Source organism: Eretmochelys imbricata, chromosome 28 (genome assembly GCF_965152235.1).
Source record: "Eretmochelys imbricata isolate rEreImb1 chromosome 28, rEreImb1.hap1, whole genome shotgun sequence".
Classification (NCBI taxonomy): Eukaryota; Metazoa; Chordata; order Testudines; family Cheloniidae; genus Eretmochelys; species Eretmochelys imbricata.
The window spans coordinates 468,504-475,069 of NC_135599.1; the positions used below are offsets into that span (position 1 = coordinate 468,504).

Below are 6,566 nucleotides of genomic sequence, written 5' to 3' on the forward strand. Positions count from 1 at the left end.
TGTGTCTGTAAGCGGGGGGTGGGGTGGGCAAACCGAGTGGGTGCTAGAACCCAGGAGTCCTGGCCCACTAGACACCCCCCCGCGCTCTAACCACTAGCCCCTATGCCCCTCCCAGAGCTGGGGAGAGAACCCAGGAGTCCTGGCTCCCAGCCCCACCCCTAGCCCCCCAGACCCTACTCCCTTCCCAGATCTGAGCAGAGAACCGAGGAGGAGGAGTCCTGGTTCCCAGACTCCCCCTGCTCTAACCCACCAGCCCCCACTCCCCTCCCAGAGCTGGCGAGAGAACCCAGGTGTCCTGGCTCTCAGCGACCCCCCTGTGTGTCAGGAATGAGTTCTGTGCTTATAGCCCTTCGTGCCTGCTCTTACTGCCTCAGTTTCCCCAGGGGTAACAACAGGAGCCTCCCCCTCCTGCCTTCTGCGGCAGGGCTGAAAGGGGCCTTGGACTGGAGCTGTCTCAGGCGGGCCAGGAATCGAACCCGGCTCGGAAGGCAGCAGCGCTCCCCACTATCCCGCGCCCGCAGGCTGGCAGACGGTGGGCACCGGCCTGGCCAGGCACCGTGCAAGGAGCCGTTCCCCTCGCCTGGCTGCGGGCAAAGGCTGAATCCCCGGGGGCGCGGGGGGCGAGCCGGCTCCTGGCAGGGGTTGGATTTGAACCCCTGTCCCCGGAGGGACCAGGGCTGTGCCTTAAACTGCTCGGCCTTGCTCCCATGGGGTCTGGCTTCATAGAAGGGGGATGTGTGGGGCTGAGAGATTGTGCAGAGTGGGGGGCAGGGGAAAAGGCAGGGGGTCGTTCCAGACACCAAAAAATCTCAGGACTCCTGGGTTCTGTCCCTGGTTCTGGGAGGAGAGTGGGGGCTGGGTTAGAGGAGGAGGGGCTGGGAGCCAGGACTCCTGGGTTCTCTTCCCAGCTCAGGGAGGGGAGTGACGTTCAGTGGTTTGGGCAGGGGAGTGGTGAGCCAGGACAGAACCCAGGAGTCCTGGCTCCAGGAGGGGAGTGAGATTAGAGCCGGGGGGCTGGGAGCCAGGACTCCTGGGTTCTATCCCCAGCTCTGGGAGGGGAGTGGGGTCCAGTGGTTAGAGTGGGGGGGCAGGACTCCTGGGTTCTGCCTCTAGTGCTGGGTGGGGAGTGGGTTGGAACTCGGACTCCTGGGTTTTGTGCCTACCTTGGAGGCTTTGGAGGAAGTGCCTGTCTTGTTGTGCCTCAGTTTCCCCACTGGAAACTGAAATGGGGCTGGAGGCAGAGTTCGGGCAGGGCCCGGTTCCGGTCGAACTCTCTGGGATCCCCCACGTCCTTGCCCAGTCTTGGGGGGCAGGAAGAGACGATTCCCCGCGGATTTCACCCCAACACACAGCCTGTTCTCCACCCAGCTCTGGGAGGGGAGTGGGGGCTGGGCGCCAGGACTCCTGGGTTCTCTCCCCGGCTCTGGGAGCGGAGTGGGGGCTGCGTTCTGGCTAATCCTCTTCGTTAGCGTTGCTGCCTCCCACCCACCCACCCCCGGCTGTTTCACGGTCGTGTGGAAGGGGTTTGCCCCTCGCCTCCGGCTCAACCACTTGGCCACCTGGGGCCGAGCGAGACTTCGGTGCCTGGATGGGAGCTGCTGCAGACCCCCGTCTGTGCTTAAAGTGTAGCTGCGCCCCGCCCCAGAGGTGGCCGCATCTCGGGGCTGGGCGAGGGGTCCCCGGGTCCCACCCGCCCCGCCCCAGAGGTGGCCGCATCTCGGGGCTGGGTGAGGGGTCCCTGGGTCCCACCCGCTCCGCCCCAGAGGTGGCCGCATCTCAGCGCTGGCCGAGGGGTCCCCGGCTCACCACCCGCCCCGCCCCAGAGGTGGCCGCATCTCGGGGCTGGGTGAGGGGTCCCGGGGTCCCCGGGTCACCCACCGCCCCGCCCCAGAGGTGGCAGCATCTCAGCGCTGGCCGAGGGGTCCCTGGGTCACCAGCCGCCCCGCCCCAGAGGTGGCCGCATCTTAGGGCTGGGTGAGGGGTCCCCGGGTCACAACCAGCCACCCCGCCCCAGAGCTGCCCGCATCTCGCGGGAGGGGTCCCCGGGTCACAACCAGCCGCCCCGCCCCAGAGGTGGCCGCATCTCAGGGCTGGGTGAGGGATCCCCGGGTCACAACCAGCCGCCCCGCCCCAGAGCTGCCCGCATCTCGCGGGAGGGGTCCCCGGGTCACAACCAGCCGCCCCGCCCCAGAGGTGGCCGCATCTCAGGGCTGGGTGAGGGATCCCCGGGTCACAACCAGCCGCCCCGCCCCAGAGCTGCCCGCATCTCGCGGGAGGGGTCCCCGGGTCACAACCAGCCGCCCCGCCCCAGATTTGGCTGTGTCTTGGGGCTGGGAGAGGGGTCCCTGGGTCACAACCACCCACCCCGCCCCAGAGGTGGCTGCATTTTGGGGGAGGGGTCCCCGGGTCACCAGCCGCCCCCACCCCAGAGGTGGCCACATCTCAGCGCCAGGCAAGGGTCCCTGGGTCACAACCAGCCGCCCTGCCCCAGAGGTGGCTGCATCTCAGGGCTGGGCGAGGGGTCCCCGGGTCACAACCAGCCGCCCCGCCCCAGAGGTGGCCGCATCTCAGGGCTGGGCAAGGGGTTCCCCAGGTCGCAACCAGCCGCCCTGCCCCAGAGGTGCCCGCATCTCGGGGCCAGGGGAGGGGTCTCTGCGTCACCAGCCACCCCGCCCCAGAGGTGGCCGCATCTCGGGGCTGGGTGAGGGGTCTCCGGGTCACCAGCCGCCCCAGAGTTGGCCATGTCTCAGCGCTGGGCGAGGGGTCCCCAGGTCACAACCAGCTGCCCCGCCCCAGAGGTGGCTGCATCTCAGGGGAGGGGTCCCCGGGTCTCAACCAGCTGTCGCATCTCGGGGCCAGGCCAGGGGTCCCCGGGTCACCAGCCACCCTGCCCCAGAGGTGGCCGCATCTCAGGGCTGGGCAAGGGGTCCCCAGGTCACAACCAGCTGCCCTGCCCCAGAGGTGGCCGCATCTCAGCGAGGGGTCCCTGTGTCACCAGCTATGCCCCCCCAGACGTGGCTGCATCTCGGGGCTGGGCGAGGGGTCACCGGCCGCCCCACCCCAGAGGTGGCTGCAGATTAGCTTCGCCCTGCTGTAGCAGGAAGCGGAGGCGAGATGGGTTTGTACCAGTGGGGGGTGTCTCCGCCCTGGGGGTACGCCGAGGTCTTCCGGGGGGGTGGGGGTGCGACATCTCCTCGAGATACTTGCCTCAATTTCCAACAGGTGGGCGAAGCCAGGCCAAGTTCAAATTTCGGACCATGTCCTGTTTACACGGCTCCGGATCCTCCCCACTACCGGGTCTGGCCCAGGTTTACTGGGGACCGAATTGGTCACGCCTGGGTGATTGTCTGGTTTCGGGTGTAATTTGGGGGGCGGGGCCGGAAGCCCAATCAGCCCCCCTCCAGGGGGACAGGCCGAGCGCGGCTGGTTTACACCGCAGGCAGGAAACCGGGCAGAAGCGGACGCGGCTCCGGATCCGGTGGCTTCGCACCTTTTAATCCGGTTTCAGGCTTTTTTGTGCCTTTTCCCACCCCATTGCCAGCCCCCGACAGGGGAGGCAGCCGCCTGTGGTAGCGTGGCCGAGCGGTCTAAGGCGCTGGATTTAGGCTCCAGTCTCTCCGGGGGCGTGGGTTCGAATCCCACCGCTGCCAGAAGAAGTTTTTTTGGAGGGTGCGTTTATAGCGCCACCCCCAACAGGAAGCACCCGCTTGGTTTGGGGGGGGGGGAGCCAGTCTCTCCTTCCAGGGAAGGGATCTTAGCTCCGCTGTGCTGGTGGGGTAGCGGGGAGCGGAGCCGGCTTTCAACCGGCGGGGCCTGGTTCGATTCCCGGCCAAGACAAGTTGGCTTTTCACCGCCGATTATTTTAACCCCTTCACCACCATAAAATCCTTTCCCCCCCCCCCCCCCCCATGGCTCAATCCCGGCCCCTTGCTAGCCCAGCCCTGTGCCCCTCACTCCTAACCTGCAGCCCCCTGGGCTCCCCCCCATCTCTGCCCATGCCCCTCACTCCTGACCCGCAGCCCCCTGCCCCCCACAGCCCTGGGCTTCCCCCCCCAGCTCTGCCGGTGCCCCTCACTCCTGACCCGCAGCCCCTTGCCCCCCACAGCCCTGGGCTCCCCCACCCCAGCTCTGCCGGTGCCCCTCACTCCTAACCCGCAGCCCCTTGTCCCCCACAGCCCTGGGCTCCCCCACCCCAGCTCTGCCGGTGCCCCTCACTCCTGACCCGCAGCCCCTTGTCCCCCACAGCCCTGGGCTCCCCCACCCCAGCTCTGCCGGTGCCCCTCACTCCTGACCCGCAGCCCCTTGTCCCCCACAGCCCTGGGCTCCCCCACCCCAGCTCTGCCGGTGCCCCTCACTCCTGACCCGCAGCCCCCTGCCCCCCACAGCCCTGGGCTCCCCCACCCCAGCTCTGCCGGTGCCCCTCACTCCTGACCCGCAGCCCCTTGTCCCCCACAGCCCTGGGCTCCCCCCCCCAGCTCTGCCGGTGCCCCTCACTCCCGACCCGCAGCCCCCTGCCCCCCACAGCCCTGGGCTCCCCCCCCCCAGCTCTGCCGGTGCCCCTCACTCCTGACCCGCAGCCCCCTGCCCCCCACAGCCCTGGGCTCCCCCACCCCAGCTCTGCCGGTGTCCCTCACTCCTGACCCGCAGCCCCTTGTCCCCCACAGCCCTGGGCTCCCCCCCCAGCTCTGCCGGTGCCCCTCACTCCTAACCCGCAGCCCCTTGCCCCCCACAGCCCTGGGCTCCCCCCCCCCCAGCTTTGCCGGTGCCCCTCACTCCTGACCCGCAGCCCCTTGTCCCCCACAGCCCTGGGCTCCCCCACCCCAGCTCTGCCGGTGCCCCTCACTCCTGACCCGCAGCCCCTTGTCCCCCACAGCCCTGGGCTCCCCCCCCTCAGCTCTGCCGGTGCCCCTCACTCCCGACCCGCAGCCCCCTGCCCCCCACAGCCCTGGGCTCCCCCCCCCCCCCAGCTCTGCCGGTGCCCCTCACTCCTGACCCGCAGCCCCTTGTCCCCCACAGCCCTGGGCTCCCCCCCCAGCTCTGCCGGTGCCCCTCACTCCCGACCCGCAGCCCCCCGGATATGGCGGACTGAGGCCATGTGGGGCGATTGTTCCGGGCAGGAGCCAAATTCTAGGAGGTCTCCTGCCGGAGGCATCCGGAGCGGACCCGGCCGAAGAGCCTCCCCCGGCCCCCCCAAGGGACGCCTGGCCAGAGGCCCTGGCCGCCAGATGTTGCGGGGGAGAGAAGTGGGGCGGGCGCTCGGTGCAGATGCAGGAGTCTCCGGGGGACTTGGCATGTAGGGGGCGGGGAGGTGGGGGGGTCAAGCAGCTGCCGAGCTGGGGCCGGATCTGGGTTCTGGAGCTGTTCCACGCACCGGCCACCAGGGGGCAACAGAGACCAGCTGGTGGGCTAGTGCAATGGGGGCTGAGAGCCAGGACTCCTGGGTTCTCTCCCCGGCTCTGGGAGGGGAGTGGGGGCTGATGGTTAGAGCAGGGGGGCTGGGAGCCAGGACGCCTGGGTTCTCTCCCCGGCTCTGGGAGGGGAGTGGGGGCTGGTGGGTTAGAGCAGGTGGGGGCTGAGAGCCAGGACTCCTGGGTTCTCTCCCCAGCTCTGGGAGCGGAGTGGGGGCTGGTGGTTAGAGCAGGTGGGGGCTGGGAGCCAGGACGCCTGGGTTCTCTCCCCGGTTCTGGGAGGGGAGTGGGGGTGGGTTAGAGCAGGGGGGGGCTGGGAGCCAGGACTCCTGGGTTCTCTCCCCGGTTCTGGGAGGGGAGTGGGGGTGGGTTAGAGCAGGGGGGGGGCTGGGAACCAGGACTCGTGGGTTCTCTCCCGGGTTCTGGGAGGGGAGTGGGGGTGGGTTAGGGGAATCGCCAGCCCCCTGCCACTCGCAGGATTTCGTTCTGGGGGCCAGGCCTGCGCGGGAGTCCCCCGGCTGCTGTGTGTGTCGGGGGCAGAGCACCTGGGCCAGCTCCTCCGTCCGCTTGTTACACACACACTGACGCCTCGCTCGCACACCCAGAGACTCACACACAGCGCCGCACTGCTGACTCCCACAGGCACCCTGTGTGATGCACTCAGCCTTGCCCGCCCTGACCCACAGACAGCCCACACCCACGCACTCCCACACCGACACTTACCGTCACACACAGAGAGTGCTACACTGACGGACACACTCGGACACTGAGACACACTCACACACACAGACACGCCCCAACACACTCTCTCACTCACGCACACACACACTGAGCGACACACACTCGCTCTCCACGCACAGAAACACACACACACTCACTCTCACACACACATTGACACTGACACACTCTCACACACTCACACACAGAAACACATTCACACACAGAGTGACACACACACACACACTGATTGACACACTCACACACTGACTGACACACACACACACACTGACTGACACACACACACTGACTGACACACACTGATTGACACACTCACACACAGACACATGCCAACACTCCGAAACACACACAGAAACACATTCACACACGCCCACTGGTTGATACACACACTCACACACAGAAACACACTCACTCACTCAC

The 6,566-nt window shown here is 67.9% G+C and overlaps 1 non-coding gene across 1 annotated transcript; it reads left to right on the plus strand.

Moving 5' to 3' along the window:
* The first annotated feature begins 3,568 nt into the window (after positions 1-3,568).
* On the plus strand, positions 3,569-3,650 carry TRNAL-UAG (transfer RNA leucine (anticodon UAG)). The gene has a single exon. It is a non-coding gene; the product is annotated as a tRNA-Leu (tRNA).
* The last annotated feature ends 2,916 nt before the right edge of the window (positions 3,651-6,566 follow it).